General features: G+C 42.1%; 1 protein-coding gene across 2 annotated transcripts in view; it reads left to right on the top strand.

The window, feature by feature from the left end:
- OPN5 (opsin 5) overlaps positions 1-21770 on the top strand; it is a 189471-nt gene that overhangs the window by 100009 nt on the left and 67692 nt on the right. The gene's annotated exons all lie outside the window — the stretch shown is intronic.

The following is a 21770-nucleotide window of genomic DNA, read 5'->3' as shown; positions in this document are numbered from 1 at the left end:
TATATATATATATATATATATATATATTGTGCACTTTTATACTTTTATATTTTTGTTTGAAATGGTGAGGGCGGGGGGGAGTAGTGTTTGGTTGTGTCTGAGAGTGTCATGTGACTAGTCTGTCAGACAAGCTGGCTGACCCTGCATGTGTTGTCATGCTGTGGTAAAGATGGCTGCAAAACGTATAAATTGCACCATAGGGGAACAGCGTTCTGCCATATGATTTTTGTAGGCAGAAGGTGTGCCGGCAGGGTAACGTCATATCTGCATCTGTGCTCAGTATAGGGATAAAGTTCTCTCTTGTAGAGTCGTTTTATAAGTGGGAGGTTATGGGACACTCAGCCTACTGTCCAGATTTAGCTTCATCTTATTTCCACCTTTTTTGGACCAATCAAAGAAGCTTTAAAGGGAAGAAGGAACATTTGTTTGCTGATGGCATTAAAAAGTGGGTACAATGCTGGGAAAAATGCATCTCGAAGGAAAGGTGACAATGTAGAAAAGTGATGTAATTTGTTTTTGAAATTCTTAATAAATAGACTTGAAAAAAAGTGCGGAAACTTTTTTAAGACCATATATATATATATATATATATATATATATATATATATATATATATATATATATACAGTGAGTAAATTAAGTGTTGACCATGTCACCATTTTTCTAGGTAAATCTATTTCTGAATGTGCTATTGACATGACATTTTCCCCACACGTCGGTAACAGCCCATGGAATCCATACATGCAAAGAAACCAAAACAAATACGTTCAGAAATGAAGTTATGTGTAATAAAGGGGAATGACAAAGGGAAAAAGTATTGAACACACTAACTGAAATGTATTTAATACTTTGTACAAAATAATTTGTTTGTAATGGCGACTTCAAGACGCCTCCTGTATGGAGAAACTAGTCATATGCGTTGCTCAGGTGTGATTTTGGTCCATTCTTCCACACAAACAGTCTTCAAATCTTGAAGTTTCCATGGGCCACTTCTATGAACTCTGATCTTTAGTTCTTTCCATAGGTTTTCTATTGGATTCAAGTCAGGTGATTGGCTGGGCCATTCTAGCAGCTTTATTTTCTTTATTTGAAACCAACTGAGAGTTTCCTTGGCTTTGTGTTTGCGATCATTGTCTTGCTGAAATGTCCATCCTCATTTCATCTTCATCATCCTGGTAGATGGCAGCAGAATTTTATGAAGAATGTCTTAGTACGTTTTTCTATTCAACCTTTCTTCAATGATATGAAGTTTGCCAGCGTGTATGCTGAAAAATATATGTATAATGGCATCCAAAGAGTTCAATTTTGGTCCCATCTGACCAGACAATATTCTCCCAGTATTTCACAGGCTTCTCTAAATGTTGTGCAGCAAACTTTAAACAAGCTTCAACATGATTTTTCTTCTATGCGTAGAGAGCATGCATACAGGCCATGGCGGTTGAGTGCATTACTTATTGTTCTCTTTGAAACAATTGTACCTGCTAATTCCAGGTATTTCTGAAGCTCTCCAAAAGTGGTCCTTGGCTTTTGGACAAAACTTCTAATAATTATTTTCACTCCTCTGTCAGAAATCTTGTGAGGAGCACCTGGTTATGGCCTGTTTATGGTGAAATTATGTTCTTTCCACTTTTGAATTATGGCTCTAACAGTGCTAACTGGAGCATTCAGAAGTTTAGAAATCCTTCTGTAACCAATGCCATCAGTATGTTTTGCAACAATAAGCTCTTTGCTATCATCCATCATGACATTTCAGCTGGTGTCTTGGCTTTCTATGCCTTTTTTCACCTCCCTTTCTTCATGCATTCAATACTTTTCCCCTGTGTCATTCCATTTTATTACACATAACTTTTGTTTTCTTGGTATGAATGGATTGCATGGGCTGTTACCGACATGTGGTGAAAATTTCACGTCAATAGCACCTTTAGAAATATATTTACCTAGAAAAATTGTGACGTGTTCAATGCTTATTTTACCCTCTGTGTATGTATGTATGTATGTGTGTGTGTTTGTGTGTATATATATATATATATATATATATATATATATATATATATATATATAGTATCTCACAAAAGTGGGTACACCACTCACATTTTTGTAAATATCAAATATCTTATTATATCTTTTCATGTGACAACACTGAAGAAATTACACTTTGCTACAATGTAAAGTAGTGAGTGTACAACTTGTATAACAGTGTAAGTTTGCTGTGCCCTCAAAATAACTCAGCTCACAGCTAATAATGTCTAAACCACTGGCAACAAAAGTGAGTACACCCCTAAGTGAAATTGCCCAAATTGGGCCCAAGTAGCCATTTTCCCTCCCCGGTGTCATGTGACTCGTTAGTGTTACAAGATTTCAGGTGTGAATGGGGAGCAGGTTTGTTAACCTCCCTGGTGGTACGATTATTTTGGATTTTAGGTGCTAAAAGCGGTACCATTATTTTGCAGGAAAATTTTGCGTTTTATATTGTAGTCCTGTAATTCTTAGGAATAACTCACTTAAATCTGTCCAAACCAGAGTCTAGCAGACATCCCGGGTATGATAAAGTTTGAAAAATGAAATCATAAATTATAATATAATAAATAACTATAAATAATTGTACCAAATAATAATTTAACATCAATAACAATTATTCAATAATGTAATCAAACCAAAAACACTGAAATTTGCTCAGTTGCAGAATTGTCACTGTCATTACTTTTCAGTATTTAATGACGGATCTCCCCACAAATCGCTATCGCTCAACTCTGCGAGTGATTTTAATTTATTATCGCTGTTTTCTAGCTGGTCTAAAACCATTTTTGATGTAAAATGACAGTTTGGTTGCTATGGACAATCTCCAGTTTCCAGGCATAAAGAACAGTTTTTATTATATAAAACTGCATGCAGAGCACTGGGCAGACCACTAGGGACAAAGGGGATGTGAAATATTTACATACAGCAATGTAATCTGTAAGATTACATTATACTGTATGTATACTGTGTGTTTCACTTTTTGAATTTGGCGCCAATCTCCGTCCCCGTGCGTCGCAACGCTCGCAGGGCACGGAGATCGGCTCCGTGATAGATCGAGCGAGGCACGGCTCGCTTGTACAGCGGGGAGACAACGCTGGATTCCGAGGGAGAAGGTAAGTAAACCTCCTCCTGGATCCAGCGATGCGGTCCCGAGTCTGGCTCGGGGTTACCGCTAATGGTACAAAAATTCCACCCCGAGCCAGACTCGGGAAGACCGTCAGGGGGGTTAAATTTGGTGTTATCGCTTTTACTCTCTCATACTGGTCACTGGAAGTTCAACAAGGTTGAGGGATCATCATCAGCATTCAAACATCATAAAGAATGCAACAAGAAATTTAAGGGTGCAATTAGGGTGGCTAAAATAAAACATGAAAGACACATATCGGAGGAAAGCAAAAGAAATCCCAAGAAATTCTTTAAGCATGTAAACAGTAAAAAAGGGAGGACAGACCATATTGGCCCCATAAAAAATGAGGAAGGACATCTGCTTACAAAGGATGGGGAGATGGCGAAAGTGTTAAGGTTTTTCTTCTCCTTAGTCTTCACGAGGGAATTGGGGGGCTTCAGTAACCAAAACTACAGTGTTTATTATTGTGACACATTACAGAAAGCACCCTCATGGCTAACAGAGGACAGAATTAGACTTGGGAAACTTAACATTAATAAATCACCAGGACCGGGTGGCTTGCACCTGAGGGTACTTAGGGAACTCAGTCAAGTAATTGCCAGACCATTGTTCCTAATTTTTGCTGACAGTCTAAAAGCATACCCCACTTTTATGTACACAATGGGGTTTATTTACTTAGGCTGGAAAGTGCAAAATCAGGCTCACTTCTGCATATAAACCAATGAGCTTCTAGGTTGTATTGCCAAAGTTTAATTGAACAAGCTGAGGTTAGAAGCGCCTTGGTTTCTGTGCAGAATTGAGCCTGATTTTGTACTTTCCAGCTTTAGTAAATAAACCCCATTGTGTACTTAAAAGTGAGGTATGCCTGTACTGACTAGAATGGTACCAGCTGATTGGAGAAAAGCCAATGTAGCACCAATATTTAAAAAGGGCCCAAAATACAGCCCTGGGAATTACAGACCAGTTACCCTAACATCAATAGTATGCAAGCTCTTGGAGGGGATGATAAGGAACTATATACGGAATACTCGGAATGGTCAGGGGCGGGTAGTGGGGTCCCACAAGGTTCTGTGCTGGGACAAATCCTATTTAATGTGTTCATAAATGACCTGGAGAATGGAGTAAACAGTTCAATCTCTGTATTTGTGGACGATACTTAGCTAAGCAGGGCAATAACTTCTCTGCAGGATGTGGAAACCTTGTAGACGATCTGAACAAATTAATGGGGTGGGCAACTGCATGGCAAATGAGATTTAATGTAGAAAATCTAAAATAATGCATTTGGGTGGCAAAAATATGAATGCAATCTATACACTGGGGGGAGAACCTCTGGGGAAATCTAGGATGGAAAAGGACCTGGGGATCCTAGTAGATAATAGTAGTATAGTAGATAATAGGCTCAGCAATGGCATGCAATGCCAAGCTGCTGCTAACAAAGCAAACAGAATATTGGCATACATTACAAAAGGGATTAACTCCAGGGATAAAGGGATAGTTCTACCCCTACAAGACTCTGTAGGGGTAGAGTCTTGTAGGGGTAGACTCTGCAAGACTCTGGTCCAGTCGCACCTGGAGTATGCTGTCCAGTTCTGGGCACCAGTCCTAAGGAAGGATGTACTGGAAATGGAGCGAGTACAAAGAAAGGCAACAAAACCAATAGAGGGTCTGGAGGAAATTAGTAATGAAGAAAGGTTGTGAGCACTGAACTTATTCTCTCTGGAGAAGAGATGCTTGAGAGGGGATATGATTTCAATTTACAAATACCGTACTGGTGACCCCACAATAGGGAGAAAATGTTGTAATACTGACATATAATCACACACATAGGTTTGACTTGATGGACTTTTTTCAACCTCACCTACTATGTAACCATATATATAACTATGTAACATGGCACCTCATGGCAAAGAACTCTCTGAGGATCTGAAAAAAAGAATTGTTGCTCTACAAAATGATGGCCTAGGCTATAAGAAGATTGTCAAAACCCTGAAACTGAGCTGCAGCACGGTGGCCAAGACCATACAGCGGTTTAACAGGACAGGTTCCACTCAGAACAGGCCTCCTCATGGTGAACCAAAGAAGTTGAGTGTATATGCACAGCATCATATCCAGAGGTTGTCTTTGGGAAATAGACATATGAGTGCTGCCAGCATTGCTTCAGAGGTTGAAGGGGTGGGGGGTCAGCCTGTCAGTGTATAAGAGAAAAGAGAGAGCACTCACATAGCCACATCCGTAATTGAGAGGGGAACAAAAAAGGAAAGGGTTACTAACTAGGTATCCCTAAATCGGACTTTAAAGGCATAAGAAACAATAGTTATTTATTGAAAAACATATAACATCAATGTAGCAATCTAGAATTAAAAATCATATAGCATAATACAAAATATACAGTGAGCACTTGTGCATCAGCCTGCCAGTGCTCAGACCATACACCACACACTGCATCAAATTGGTCTGCATGGCTGTCATCCAAGAAGGAAGCCTCTTCTAAAGATGATGCACAAGAAAGCCAGCACGTAGTTTGCTGAAGACAGGCAGACTATGGACATGGATTACTGGAACCATTTCCTGTGGTCTGAGGAGACCAAGATAAACATATTTGGTTCAGATGGTGTCAAGCATGTGTGGAGGCAACCAGGTGAGGAGTACAAATAAAACTGTGTATTGCCTACAGTCAAGCATGGTGGTGGGAGTGTCATGGTCTTGGGCTGCATGAGTGCTGCCGGCACTGCTTTATTGATGGAACCATGAATGCCAACATGTACTGTGAGATACTGAAGCAGAGTATGATCCCCTCTTCAGAGACTGGGCCGCAGAGCAGTATTCCAACATGATAAAGATCCCAAACACACCTCCAAGATGACCACTGCCTTGCCAAAGAAGCTAAGGGTAAAGGTGATGAACTGGCCAAGCATGTCTCCAGACCTAAACCCTATTGAGCATCTGTGGAGCATCCTCAAACGGAAGGTGGAGGAGCGCAAGGTCTCTAACATCCACCAGCTCCGTGATGTCATCATGGAGGGGTGGAACAGGATTCCAGTGGTAACCTGTGAAGCTCTGGTGAATTCCATGCCCAAGAGGGTTAAGACAGTGCTGGAAAATAATGGCGGCTACACAAAATATTGACACTTTGGGCCCAATTTGGACATTTTCACTTAGGGGTGTTCTCACTTTTGTTGACAGCGGTTTAGACATTAATGGCTGTGTGTTGAGTTATTTTAAGGGGACAGCAAATTTACACTGTTATACTGCGCTACTTTTTACCGTTTTAATTGCGACTTGCATAGTTAGATGAATTTGCAAGCCGCAATGAAATCGACAGTGCAAATTGCACTGCTGTGAGGCTTTGAAATCAAGCTGAAGTAGTACGTTTTCAAAGCTGCACTGGTGTGAACCAGGGCTAAAAGACACTTTGCGGTTAATTTACTAAAAGAAAATAGACTGCGCACTTTGCAAAGTGCAGGTGCACTCTGCAAGTGCAGTTTCTCCAGAGCTTAGTAAATGAGGTAAGCCCTGGTTCACACCAGTACGGCTTTGAAATCGTACTACTTCAGCTTGATCTCAAAGCCTCACAGCAATGCGATTTGCACTGTTGATTTCACTGCGGCTTGCGACTTCATATAACAGATGTCTATGCAAGTAGCAATTAAGATGGTAAAAATTAGTGCACTTTGCAGAGTGCACAGTCTATTTGTCTTTAGTAAATCAACCCTTATGTTTCTTTTTTACTAAGAAACATTGCTTATTTCAGTGTTTGTTTTTTCTACGTTGTTACACTGTATTTAATATTCACTATACACTATTCACTGTGGTACACTGTATTTAGTGCTGTATTCTAGAAGAAATATCATTTTTTATTGTCATTAACGGGTTTTTAAATACCACCTCTTATTTGTTTTATCATAGTTTATTATTATTGTGGGGATCTAATATTATTGAGTTATACATCTCTTTAGTTTCTTGCCTTCTCCAGGTCACAGAGATGTTATATCCTTCTAGGGCTGGCTATTGTACCATGGGTTCCACCCTCTGATTGGTTGGTGCATTTATCAATAACCACCCGCAGATCATATCCTATTACTAAAAGATATATACTAATCAAAGCCCTAAAAAGGCCTCCAGGGGCCACTAGAGGAGGACATAGATAGACAACTGGATGAGAGCGATTTACTGTTTTTATTGATCTGGGTCTGTGAGAAACGGCTGGTGACAAATAATAAGAAGCCATGAAAATCTGCTCAAGGTCTCTATGGTCTGTCATTACACCCTTTATAAAAGAGCCATTAGATAACATTGTTTATAATGAAGTCAGCAAAACTGTAAAAAGTTCATGTTTTACAACAAGGGAAGCTTTATTGAGTAGCCATCTGCAAACGCCTACAGCAATGTAAGGTTTTATGAGGATAGAGATAATTGCTATATCTTCTGATCTCTTGGCGCAAGGATAGTTGTGTTGTGTAGATGTTATTCCACACCCTTTAAAGCGGGAGTCCGCCGGGAGTTCCGCTGTTTTTTTTTTTTTAAAGCCAGCAGCTACAAATACTGCAGCTGCTGACTTTTAAAATAGTGACACCCGCCCAGCGCGCCCGCGATTTCAGCACCCGAAGCCGATCTCTCGATCGTCTCTCGGGTGCTGCCGCCGCCATCTTGGGTATGGGAATCAGGAAGTTGAGCCTTTCGGATGGTCCCCGCTGTCTCTGGGATCCATGTGTTTCCCAGCAGGCAGCTGGGGACTTTCGGAAAGGGGCATAGATTCTGTGGAAAGGGGCGTACCTTCTGCAGAATCTATGCCGGAAGTGGGTGCAGATACCTGTACTTTCAATTCCAATGAGCGGAAGGTCCACTTTAGGGTGGACCTCCGCTTTAAGGGCTGAACGACTTGGACAATTTAAAGAGGTTCTTTACATATGTGTTATTATGTGTGTAAGTGCTAGAAATTTTTCCCCGTTTGTAGTCTAATATTATACTATATGTGTGCATAGGAGCAGCTAGGCTTATTCTTATTAAGTATACAGGCTGTGTCTTCCGAATCAGTAAATTTCTCTAACAGCATCTTGATGATGCAAGTTTTTAGCACAGGAATGCTGGCTTTTGATGCTACTTGTTTGGGCACAGGATAAAATAATTATGCCATAAGCAACAACTGTCCCCAGGGCCGTCTTTAAGGCAGGGCAAAAGGGGCAGCTGCCCTGGGCCCTGTCATTGTTTTGGGGCCCAAAACAGCTGCCTCATACTTGCCAACTATCCAGGTTTAAAATCCCTTGTCCCTTGTGGTTTTAGTCCTGTGCTGTGTCCCGATATCTCAGTGTGAAGTGCTGCTACTAATACTGCCAGCTCTGCCTTATTGTTGTGTACAGCTGACTCATCTGCAGACCTTGTGTTTACATGTAAATAACCGGCATTCATATGTAAATAGCGGCGACAATATTAAGTAAATAGCTGCGGCCGGCGGCAATGATATGTAAATAAAGGCAGCATTCATATGTATATCATGCTCCCCTATTGTGAGGAGATGATGTGCTGTAACCTCTAGCAACTAATCAGTGAGCCGTAATGTGTGCTGTAACCCCTAGCAACCAGTCAGTAAGCAGTAATGAAATGCTGTAACTGCTGGCAACCAATCGCAATTGCAGCCTGATCTGATACAGTAAACTGATTTTAAGTCTAACTGCTATTTATTGTATGTCTCAGAGCAGGTGGAGAGGGAAATTGCATGGGGGGGGGGGGGGGGGGGCAAGAAAATTTTGCCCGGGGTCCAATCAGTATTAAAGATGGCCCTGACTGTCCCCCATTTGGAGGACAGTCTCCTGTTTGAACCCAAATCCCTCTTTTCCTCATTACTCCTCAGTTGTCACAATTTTTTTGGTCTAATGCAAACTATGTAGTATGAAGGCCGCATGGATGGTACATTTTAAAAATATTTAAGAGCCAATCCCCCTCCCACAGTTGTGTATATATAAATGCAAAGCTTTAATGAATGAATGAATGAATAAAACTCCCCTTGATTTCAGGAGTGCGCCCCTGAGGCCTCTTATATCCAGGAGTGCCCAGCAGTGTGCCCCCCTTACATCCAGGAGTGCCCATCAGCACCCCCTTACATTCAGTAGTGCCCATCAGCATCCCCGCTTACATCCAGGAGAGCCCATCGGCATCCCCCTTACATCCAGGAGAGCCCATCGGCATCCCCCTTACATCCAGGAGAGCCCATCAGCATCCCCCCTTACATCCAGGAGTGCCCATCAGCATCCCCCCTTACATTCAGCAGTGCCCATCAGCATCCCCCCTTACATCCAGGAGAGCCCATCAGTATCCCCTTACATCCAGGAGAGCCCATCAGCATCCCACTTACATCCAGGAGAGCCCATCAGGGTCCCCCCTTACATCCAGGAGAGCCCATCAGCATTTCCCCTTACATCCAGGAGAGCCCAGCAGCATCCCCCTTACATTCAGGAGTGCCCATCAGTGTCCCCCCTTACATCCAGGAGAGCCCATCAGTGGCCCTCCCTTTCATCCAGGAGATCCCAGCAGCATCTCCCCTTACATCCAGGAGAGCCCGGCAGCATCCCCCTTACATACAGGAGAGCCCAGCAGTGTCACCCCTTACCTCCAGGAGGAGTGCCCATCAGACTTCCTCCTTACATCCAGCAGTGCCCAGCAAAGTCCCTCCTTACATCCAGCAGTGCCCAGCAACGTCCACCCTTACATCCAGGAGGAATGCCCAGCAGCGTCTACCCCTTACATCCAGGGATGCCCAGCATAGTCCCCCCTTACATCCAGGAGTGCCCAGCAGTGTACCCCCTTACATCCAGGAGTGCCCAGCAGTGTCCCCCCTCCCATCCAGGAGTGCCCAGCAGAGTCCCCCCTTACATCCAGGAGGAGTGCCCAGCAGAGTCCCCCCTACATCCAGGAGTGCGCAGCAGTGTCCCCCCTCATATCCATGAGTGTCCAGCAGAGTTCCCCCTTACATCCAGGAGTTCTCAGCAGCATCCCCCCTTACATCCAGCAGGAGTGCCCTCCAGACTCCCACCTTACTTCAAGGAGGAGTGCCCAGCAGACTCCGCCCCTACATCCAGGAGGAATGTCCCGCAGAGTCCCCCCTTACACCCAGGAGGAATGCCCAGTAGAGTCCTCCCTTAGATCCAGGAGTTCCCAGCAGACTCCACCCTTCCATTCAGGAGTGCCCAGCAGAGTTCCCCCTTACATTCAGAAGTGCCCAGCAGAGTCCAGCCTTACATCCAGGAATGCCCAGCAGAGTTCCCCCTTACATCCTGGAGTGCCCAGCAGAGTCCAGCCTTACATCCAGGAATGCTCAGCAGAGTTCCCCCTTACATCCTGGAGTGCCCAGCAGAGTCCAGCCTTCCATCCAGGAATGCCCAGCAGAATCCCCCCTTACATCCTGGAGTGCCCAGCAGAGTCCAGCCTTACATCCAGGAGTTGATCAGCTTTATAATCTGGCTGGGGTGCTCCCAAAATTTCCTATCATAGTAAATATTTTAAAACACATATAATGAAAAGCTTGCAACTGTATATTGAAGAGACCGAAAGGGAGAGGGATTTTTGTACACCTAAACTGCCCTTTAAGAGACCTCTAATGACAGCCAATTGCAGCTGTATTATTTTTGCAGAAAGACAGGGCTCCCATAGAAGCAAGCTAGAGCTACGCTAATACAGCTGTCACAAAGATATCATTATTCTACCAGGGCCTGAGGGAGCAATGCTGTGTTCCTATTTGTGCTTGAATTTGTAAGTTGCTCTCAGTCATAATAATAAAATGGAGCCATTTGTTTAAAAAAGGAGACTGTAAAATGTAAATGTATAAAATTTAATACCCACAGCACAAACATTGCTATGTTACATTTTCACACATATGTTAGTAATGAAACATTTCAAATTCATTGATTAATAAATATGCAAAACACACAAAATAGAAAACAATTCTGAGCCTGAGCAATTCTTAACAACTGCCTGATTGACCTTCACTCCACTCTTCCACCAATTTCACTTAAAGTGTATGCAAGTTTTTTTTTGGGGGTTTGGATGGAGTAGGGAAGGTTTTGACCCTTTGTCAAACTTTTATTTCTGTGTATTGCCTCGCTGGGGAGATTCACCTTCTTTTAACCCAAGATTCACACTTTTCACCCAATATTCACTTATTTTCTACTGGAATCTTATTGGAAAAATGGGTGAATCTTTGCTGAAAGTTGTGTGAATCTTGGGTGAAACAAATTGATAAATAGACACCCTGAGGCCTATCCCGGGGACATCTGGCTGCTAGGCTGTCTAAGGGCCTATCCAGAAGCAGGAGAAACAGTGCAGGGTTGGGACTGCAGGATTGGAGTCCAACCGAGCGTAATGGTTCAGCCAGACAGGGAACCAGTTGTGGTCGGAGGTAGAGGGGAAGCTGTCGCCACTAAGGGGCCATCCACCTTGTGACCAGAGACCATTGTGAGTAAGCTAGAGTCAGCACCAGAGCAGTCTTCTCACCAGCAGGGGACAGTGAAGAAGTGGGAAAACTTCAGCAAGTGCCAAGCCAGGAACCCAGCGGGACAGCAGAGGTGACGCTTGAGGAGCATCAGTGAGCGCCAAGCCAGGGCCCTAGCAGGTCAGCAGGTGTGATGCTTGATGAGTATCTGTGAATGCCAAGCCAGACACCCAGCAGGGAAGCGGGGGTGACGTTTGAGGAAGATACTGAGTTATGGAAGTGGAAGAGCTCAGGGGATCCAGTGGCGATTGCGTCTGAGAGTCTAATGAGAGACTGAGAGCTCAGTGAGTGAAGATCTACAGTGAGAGACTCTAGAGTGTGAGGGAAACTATTTGTGTTACCAATAGTTAAATACAACTACCGTGAGTGACTGATAAGGTCTGACTAATCACATCTGAGGAAGACGTGATTACGAAACACGTTGAGGAGTCTCCACACAGCTCCCCTGTCTGCCAGTCCCGGTCTGTGTCATTCCGGGTCTCATCGAGCTCAGCAACACCAAGAAGAGGTGAGAATGACATGTGGTGTGCAGTGCAGATTTAACATTGATATTGGTGTTGTTTTTATCTGACTTTTTTGTAAGCATAATTTTATTGGCTGCGGGTATGTTCCCAAATAAAACGGTGTTTCGTTATGTGAATCCCCTCTTTCTTTGCATATAACATACAAGAGCAGGATCCTTTTCCACACCATAAGGAGAGGCCAGGTCTAATCTATTGCTGTCTTATGAAGGACATAATAGCAGTTCATTCAGCTGTTCCTGGAGATAATAAGGCTGTTTTTTAGCCCGTTTGTGGTAAGTGCATTACCAGCGGGGACCACTTTGAGCACGAGGTTTCTTTCTGGTGATGGTATATAGTCTTTGAGGCTTCTCTGCGATTCTGAGGGGTCACGGAGCACTACATCTACCCTATGGACTTTTGTTGGGACTCTGTCACATATGAATTATTGTTTATGCGTGGTCTACATTCAACTGCACTTAATACTCTTAGTTATTTTCTTCTAGCGCTGTTAATGCTGGGATAATTTTTGTTCATATTTTATCGTTGCATCTTCATCAATTACCGTTAGTGACTGTTACAAGATATGTTGCCATAGGAGACAGTGGTCCTACCTATACAGAAGTTGTGTCCAGCTGGAGGCCTTCCACTGTATACTGTAGCTGTCTAGCTATAGAAGTCTCGGAGTCTGCCAATTATTGCATCTACTTAAGGGTGTCCTAACAATAACCCTCTCTGCCACAGTTCTTGTTCAAGAGACAATAAGTATCTTTGCATTTAAAAAGTGTCTGTCGCTCATCACTTCAGCTTGTATTACACCCACCATGCCTTGTAACCCACTCTACCAAGAATGATGTCAACTCTCCCTGACTCTGGAAATCACCATTAGGCCTCTAGAGGTCCGGGCCCTTGCTGCACCTACTAGCCCATTATGTGCCACTTACCTGCAAATGAAGCCCACAATGTCCCTGATGTCCCTGCTGGTGCAGGGCCATCTTTAATATAGATTGGACCCTGGGCAAACATTTTCTTGGGCCCCCCCCCCATGCAATTTCCCTCTCCACCTGCTCTGAGACATACAATAAATAGCAGCTAGACTTAAAATCAGTTTTCTGTATCAGATCAGGCAGCAGTTGAGATTGGTTGCCAGCAGTTACAGCATATCATTACTGCTTACTGACTAGTTGCTAGAGGTTACAGCACACATTACGACTCACTGATTAGGTTACAGCACATCACCTCCTCACAGCAGGGGATCATGATATACATAGGAATTCCGCCTTTATTTGCATATCAGTGCCACCGGCTGCAGCTATTTACTTAGTATTGTCGCCGCTATTTACATACGAATGCCGGTTATTTACATGTAAACACAGGATCTGCAGGTGAGTCATCTGCACGCAACAATAGGGCAGAGCTGGGCAGCATTAGTACCAGCACTTTACACTGAGATATCGGGACACAGCACAGGAATAAAACTTCAAGGGACAAGGGAATTTAAACCTGGATAGTTGGCAAGTATGAGGCAGCTGTTTTGGACCCTACAACAAATACAGGGCCCAGGGCAGCTGCCCCTTTTGCCCTGCCTTAAAGACGGCCCTGTGCTGATGGCCATATCCATCTTCACCCCTCTTCCTTCTGGGGCCACGGACTCCGCATCTGTGACTGGCCAGAGTCGTGTGCCGACAGTCATGGCATGGGCCTTTTAGAAATCTTGCCCTTTCTTCAATGCGCATGCGCCTATGACGTTGGTGCAAGCGTATATGGTAAATATCTCCTGAGGTAAGCCTATAACAAGGCTTACCTGTAGGTATTTCCAGTACCTACAGGTAAGCCTTATTATAGGTTTACCTGTAAATAAAAGTGGTGTGTAAGGGTTTACAACCACTTTAAAGGCTACTATTGAGCATCTGTATTCCATATATCTTTTTGTAGTATGCACTTAAAAGATATGTAAAGCATTTTTTTTCATAGAATGTGTAAGGGTTAGCATTCCTATTAAGGTTTTTTTTCTGTTTGTGTTTCCACTGGGTATTCAAACATTTTTAGTGACTACAGGAAATGGGGATGAAAGGAAATCTTCCAATGGGAAAATGCGTTCTGCTGGTGCCAGCTATCTAAGAGGATATCCCATTGCTTTGTACTGATCTCCTTTTACTTCCTGCTATGTCTCTGGCACAAAAAGTGAAGAGAAATCTCCCAAATGGGAAAAAAAAGGATTATAAATCATTTTTTACATACACGTTAAAAATAAATAAAATCTAATCTTAGCAAACTTTATTAGCTAACTTTTTTTAAATGTGTTTTTTAAGGAGAACCTCGCCTCTTCACTTTTTTTGAAAGCATCACCTACAGGGAAATTTGGGGTGTTGTAGTTCTTTGCTATTTTGTGGGTGCACAGAATTTGTAGCTTTAAATAATTGGTATCTATCAACATAACACAGTCTCACAAAATGGGGATTATATTGCTTGTGTAAAATACAATGAATTTAAATCTATTTTTACTACAAATATAGGTTTGAAAAGCACAAATATTCACATCAAAATTTGTAATAATTATGATTTTTTTTCTACGAGCTTTCTGCTTTCAGGAAATATATAATGTTTTTTTTTTGTTTGTTTTTTTGTGATTTTCATGTTTAAAGCACATATTTTAGAATATGTCCAAAAAAAAATTAAAATTGGTTCTGCAGAGAAAGGATTAAATGCACAAACTACTGGTATATTTTTGTACAATGCATTTCAAGGACAATGTCTTCCTAATTCTTCAGAAATATCACATTTCTATAGTTGTGTATGTAAAAAAAGGTATCTGAGCCTAGAGGACTACAGTATTTGATTTATATTTTATCTTCTACTGATTGTGTTCTTAATAGTCACAATTTTGGGAACACCTATTACATATCATGGAATTACTTCCATTTTTTTTAAGTGTAACCGACAATTATCTGACAACTATTTCCCCCGAAGGACTAAAGCCAACACTACTCGAGTGTAGAAAACTAGTGTACATGGTGTAGTTTAAATGTAATAAACTCCCATTAAGACGAGGAAACCCTTCTGGGATAGCAAGAATTTGCTTGCTTCACAGACTCCAGTTAGATAGATCCTTCTTAAATGGTAATGTAAAGCTATGCTGTTGTTCTTGCAGAGATGGATAGAGTACAAGAAGTGAAATACTTACTTTTTCTGGAAAAAAAGTCTGCTTCAGCCTCCTTCCAGTGCAGCTCACATAGAAATACAGAAGAGTGATGTAAAAAAAAAGACCAAGTGGTCCATTGAGTCTGCCCCATTTTTATTTTTTATTTTAATTTATATTTTAATTTTTTATTTTTTTGTCTGAGTATAGATCTATGTTTGTCCCAAGCATGTTTAAATCCACTTACTGTTGACTCACTGCTTCTACTGGAGGTCTATTCCAAGCATCAACTACTTTTTTGGTAAAATAATGCTTTCGAAGATTGATTTTGAACTTTCCCTCTCCCAGTTTGAGGTCATGTCCCCGTGTTCTTGATTTTGGCTTAATTTTGAAAATACCGCACTCCTGAACCTTAGCAACACCATTTGTGTATTTAAAGATTTTATTCATGTCTCCTCTTTCCCTTCTTCCTTGCAAACTGTACATAATTAACCTTCCTAGCGGTAATCCCGAGTGTGGCTCGGGGGTTAAATTTCAGTCCCATTAGCGGTAACCCCCGAGCCACACTCAGGATTGAATTGCAGAATCCTGGTCCAAGTTACTTACCTTGTCAGCAGGATCCTGCGATGTCCCCCCGCTGTGTCTGCAGGCTATGTTCTCCGCCTGATGCTCTATGTTCCAGGCTGTGTTCCCTGTGAGCGTTGTAACGCATGGGGGCGGAGCCCGGCGGCAAATTCAAAAAGTACATAAATCATACAGTACACTGTAATCTTACAGATTACATTACTGTATGAAATCATTTCACATCTCTTTTGTTCCTAATGCTTTGTCCAGTGCCCTCTATGCAATTTTATATTATATTTACTGTTCTTTCTGCCTGGAAACTTGAGATTGTCCATGGCAACCAAAAAAGTGTTCCTTTATGTCAAAAGTGGTTTTAGACCAGCTAGAAAACAGTGATAGTAAATTAGAACTTGCAGAATTGAGCAATAGTGAATCGTGAGGAAATTCATGTTATTATTATTATATTATATTTTTTTATAATTATTTATAGTTATTTATTATATTATAATTTATGATTTCGTTTTTCAAACTTTATCATACCCGGGATGTCTACTAGACTCTTGTTTGGACAGATTTAGGTGTGTTATTACTAGGAATTACAGGCCTACAATATAAAACACAAAATTTCTATGCAAAACAATTTACCGCTTTGAGACACAAAAATCTTACATGATCATACCGCCAGGGTGGCTACAGGCCTGGGCATTTGGTAAATTAATCCTAGCCTTGCTAAGATAGGAAAATAAGTCCTATAAATGGGTATAAATATTTACTTTTCCTCTGAAAATACTGTTCATATTCCACCCAAAGCTACTGGTACTGCCAAAAGCCATGGCATTGGGTCACGTGATTTTTCTGATGGGATAATTTTGTCTGATCCACCGTTAAAGGGTAACTCCACGTTCATGGGGGAGAAAAATAGAAAAAAATAAATAAAAAGAATATACAATAATTGCAAAAAAGTCATATTGTAATTGAATGCTATTAAAAATTACCTTTTCAATCTGCAGGTCTGTAATTTTCTGTAAAATGCAATGCAATATGGCTACCTGGAGATGTTCTGTACACAGAAACCCCCAGAAACATAAATTCCTGCTTGTGTGATTGGCTCATTGATTTCCCCAGAATTCTGCACTAAGATACAAGTCAGATTTCAGGCATCACCTGCAAAAGAAATATAATTTTTGGTGAGATACTCCCAACAGGAAAATTACATCTAAAGAAATGCAGACCCTGCAAATTTCCTCATTAGAGCTCTGCAGGTGCAGCAGCTGATTGATAATTCTGAAACCACTCCCATTAGATTTACTGACCATTTACTGACCACTTGGACAGAGACAAACACACAGGGTTTACTTCCTCTTTAAAGAAGAGGTATATATATATATATATATATATATATATGCGTGTATGTGTACCAAAAGGCGCATACATACACACAGTGCAGCGCTACTACAGTGATAATTCAATCCCTATATCCCTATATTAAGTGCTATGTATATGTAGCGGTGACATTTTGAACAAAGTATCATTCATGTGTAAATTTAGTTTTTGCCTCAGAACGGTAATGGGGTTCTGAGGGTTAATTATGTAGGTTAACTTTGACATCAGTTTGGCTGGGTTGTGTTAGAGTTCTGCTTGGTCATGTGTACAGTGAGGTACACATGACAAGCCAGAACCAGGCCTGGTTGGACGTTTTGGGTATTAGCTTCCCCGGAGCCAATCAGTGGGTGTGCAGGGCCCCGCTGAGGAGTCTGGGGAGGGGTACTTAAGATGTTGAGGTCGCATGTTACGGGTGGTTCGTTCGTGAGGCCCTAGCGGTCTGTTTCTGATTCTGGACCGGGGTAGCCCCGTGAGGGGTCCCGGTCATGGGAGCGTTCGTCTCTCCTTAACATGCTTCGGTTGGCTAACCCAATAGACCCGCCTAGTCTGGGGTAGGGATCCGTCTGTTCCCGAGTCCCGGAACCGGCTGGTCCAAGGCGCAGTAACTGAGGGAGGATTCAAGGCTTCCGTGTGTGCTCTCGGCTTGGAGGGGCACCACAGCTCGTGCAAGTGACCAGGGGAGGACTCTTCGGAGGAGGGCCAACAAGCTGGCATCCTGAGAAGTACCTGGTTACTGAGTTGTGAAGGACATTGACAAATCCACGCTTTTTCCAGTACTGTCAAGGAGACAGAGAACATTCCAGGTACTGAGGAAAAAGGTTCCTGTTCACTTTCAGTTACAACTTGTTCAAGGTCGGAGATTTCACAAGTTCTGAGTCAAAGCGCTGATTGCCATAATCTCTGGCTAGAGATTTGTTCAGCCTTGAAGTGCCCAGCTTGCGAGTGGCTACTCTCTGGGTGGTACTAGAAACTTGTTATATACCTCTGTTCCCATACGAGATTGTATTGTTTTAGACAACAGCACAATCCCACCCCCTTTATCTGAGGGCCTCACAACCAGTTATTTCTTATCCTCAAGGGATTTAATGCCTTTTCTAATGTGCTCGGGGTCTGATCCCTTTTTCACGTTTAAATTTTCAAGATCCATAGTCACCATATTTTTGAAAACTTCAGTGAATTTGTCATCAGAAGAAGCAGGGGGGATTGAATACTGATTTTTCAAAAGCTTTTCAAAAGGACTTTATTGGTGTCAGTGTCCAAAGTTGTTGGGTACCAACCCTGGGAACCCCTAGACGTGGAAGAACAAGCCAAGCGGAGGTAACCAGTAAGCCCAAAAGTTAAGGCCGCCCTACAAAGGGTTATGGCCGCTACAAATACATGCAATAAAATTCAAATTCATAGAAAATTCCTTAATAAATGTTCCATAAATCAATATCAATCTTGATAGTAGTGCTCCAGTGTTATTATCATATCACCATGCTTCTCAATAATTCTTATTGCTTGTGCACACCACCACCAGCTATTTAATCTGCTCACCTCACAGGCTCTGATCCTCTCCTTAGAGTGGGGGAAGGAGTAACAGCACAAGGAACCAGACAGTTGTGCTGCAGTACTCATATACTAACAAGGAACAAACCATGGGCCATGCTCTGGAGTGCTCTGTCACCTGCTGTGTCCACCGGACACAACCACTGACAGATTACTGTACAGGTCTGTTGCCAGTACCATGTGATCACCAATGAGATTAAGGTATTGGACAAAGGACTGAAATTTGCCCCTACGAATAATTTGAATAAATTTGAAACTTATGTGAACTTTCAAAAATTCATATGAGAAAATTGAATATTAAAAAATATTTTTTATCTAAATCCAATGAGATGTCTGATTGGAATACCAGGTTAGATACAGGATTGCGCAATAAATCCATATTCGATCCCCTCTGCTTCTGATGACAAATTCACTGAGGTTTTCAAAAATATGGTGACTATGGATCTTGAAAATTTAAAAGTGAAAAAGGGATCAGACCCCGAGCACATTAGAAAAGGCATTAAATCCCTTGAGGATAAGAAATAAGTGGTTGTGAGGCCCTTAGATAAAGGGGGTGGGATTGTGCTGTTGTCTAAAAATGAAATGAAAATATTATTGGGGGACACTTGTACCTATACACATCTTCTGTCCAATTAATTTAGACAATATAAAGATGATTTCTCCAAATGAGTCAAGAAAGAACTTAAGAAAGATATTTTGAGCAAGAAGGATGCTGAATACCTGAACCCAACATCATGTCGTACCCCAGTGATATATTTTCTCCTGAAAATTCATAAGGACGGTATTAATCCGCCGGGTAGGACCATAGTTAATGGGGTAGGCTCCTTAACGTTGAGATTGGGTCAATACCTCGTCTTTTTACAGCCCTTGGTGGAATCAACTCCAGCATACCTGAAGGACACCAAACATCTACTTCAAATACTTGCAAATGTTGAAATAGAGAATTCCCCTTGTTTTTTGGTAACAGCAGATGTAGGATCTCTGTATACCATAATAGAACACGAAAATGCAAAAGAGTCTGTAAAATAGGCAATTAAACAACTCCACAGTAGAGAGAAAATACAGAATACTTATTAGAATGCCTAGAATTTGTATTGCTCAGTAATTATTTCTGGTACAGCAATGATTATTATTTATAAAAGGCCGGTGTTGCCATGGGAGCCCGTTTTGCTCCCAGTGTGGCCAATTTATTTTTGGCACAATGGGAGTCACAGGTGGTGTTCCATGACAAACCGGTACAATTAGCCAGCTACAATAGATTTATTGATGACCTGTTCATGATATGGAAGGGGGATATGACCAGCCTCAATCCCTTCATGAACAGGCTAAATCAGAACAACAAAAACATTGTGTTGACATGGAAATATGATCGGCTCAGTATGGTATTTTTGGATGTAGAAATATATGTACAAGAAGGAGGGATCTGTACCAGAAATTATTGTAAACCCATTGACAGAAATGGGTATATAGCCATAGATAGCTGTCATTATATACCATGGTTACTTAACCTCCTTGGCGGTATGATTAGTTCTGATTTTAGGTGCTGAAAGCGGTACCATTATTTTGCATAGAAATTTGGCATTTTATATTGCAGGCCTGCAATTCTTAGGAATAACTCTCTTAAATGTGTTCGAACCAGAGTCTAGCAGACATCCCGAGTATGATAAAATTTATAATAAATAATGATAATACCGTATATACTCGAGTATAAGCCGAGATTTTCAGCCCCTTTTTTTAGGCTGAAAGTGCCCCCCTCGGCTTATACTCGAGTCACCGCCGTCTGCCTACCCGATCAGCGTGTCGTGCAGACAGACGGCGGCCATTCCACTATTCAAAAGCCGCGCCTCCCTGTCTGTGATAGGCGGAACACTCAATTTCCCAGCAGTCAGTGGTCCGCCTATCACGGACATCCGCTCATCCTCATACTACGGACGAGGATGAGAGGATGTCCGTGATAGGCGGAACACTGACTGCTGGGAAATTGAGTGTTCCGCCTATCACAGACGGAGGCGCGGCTTTTGAACAGTGGAATGGCCGCCGTCTGTCACAGACGAGGAGAAGTGCGGCTTTTGAATCCTGGCATGGCCGCCGTATGTTTTTTATTTATGCAGATCGGTGCAAAATGGCACACAGAGGCTGCAGAAGGACACAGAGGCTGCAGAAGGACAAAGAGGCTGCAGATTGGCACACGGAAGCATGCACAGGACACAGGTTGGCTGCAATGGACACAGGGATGGACACAGGGATGGACACAGTGATGGACACAGGGATGGACACAGGGATGGACACAGGGATGGACACAGTGATGGACGTATGTCTCACCCTCGGCTTATACACGAGTCAATACGTTTTCCCAGTTTTTTTGTGGTAAATTAGGGGCCTCGGCTTATATTCAAGTCGACCTATACTCGAGTATATACGGTAAATAATAATAAAAATTATTCAATAATGTAATCAAATCCAAAAACACTGATATTTTCTCATTTGCAGAATTGTCGCTGTCATTAGATTTAGTATTTGATGACGAATTTCCCCACAAATCGCTATCGCTCAATTCTGCAAGTGATTCTAATTTATTAAATATATAAATAAGTGCAGCGCTTCAAAGCACCTATGTAAATAAGTGTAAGTATAATGAAAGTGAAAATAATCCTGTGACAATGACAAAGAGTCCATTAAAGTCCAAAGGGGGTGTAGACAATCTCAAAGTCAATCTCCATGGACTTCAAAGTGGTGTGTTTAGGCCTTTTGAAGTAGTCAGATGGCATTCCTGGAATAATGACTCTCAACCTTCTCAGACCTCAGAACCTCTTGAGAACGAATTATAAGACAATTAAAGAAGGTGGATACTCTTACCAGATGAGTTGGACACATCCACCATATAGTAGTGTGTCGTAAGGGCTTGTAGGGGGCTCCAATGCCACCCAAGATGCAACCCGCCGGATGGTGGTTCGTCTCGGAATTCCTCGTAGTCTCCAATTAGAAGAAGCAGATATACCTTCCGAGCCC

This window comes from Lithobates pipiens, unplaced genomic scaffold (assembly GCF_037356315.1).
Source record: "Lithobates pipiens isolate NorthernLeopardFrog02 unplaced genomic scaffold, aLitPip1_a1.2 Scaffold_18, whole genome shotgun sequence".
Lineage (NCBI taxonomy): Eukaryota > Metazoa > Chordata > Amphibia > Anura > Ranidae > Lithobates > Lithobates pipiens.
Note: the sequence above shows the minus strand (reverse complement) of the source record. Positions and strands in the feature narration are given on the sequence as shown.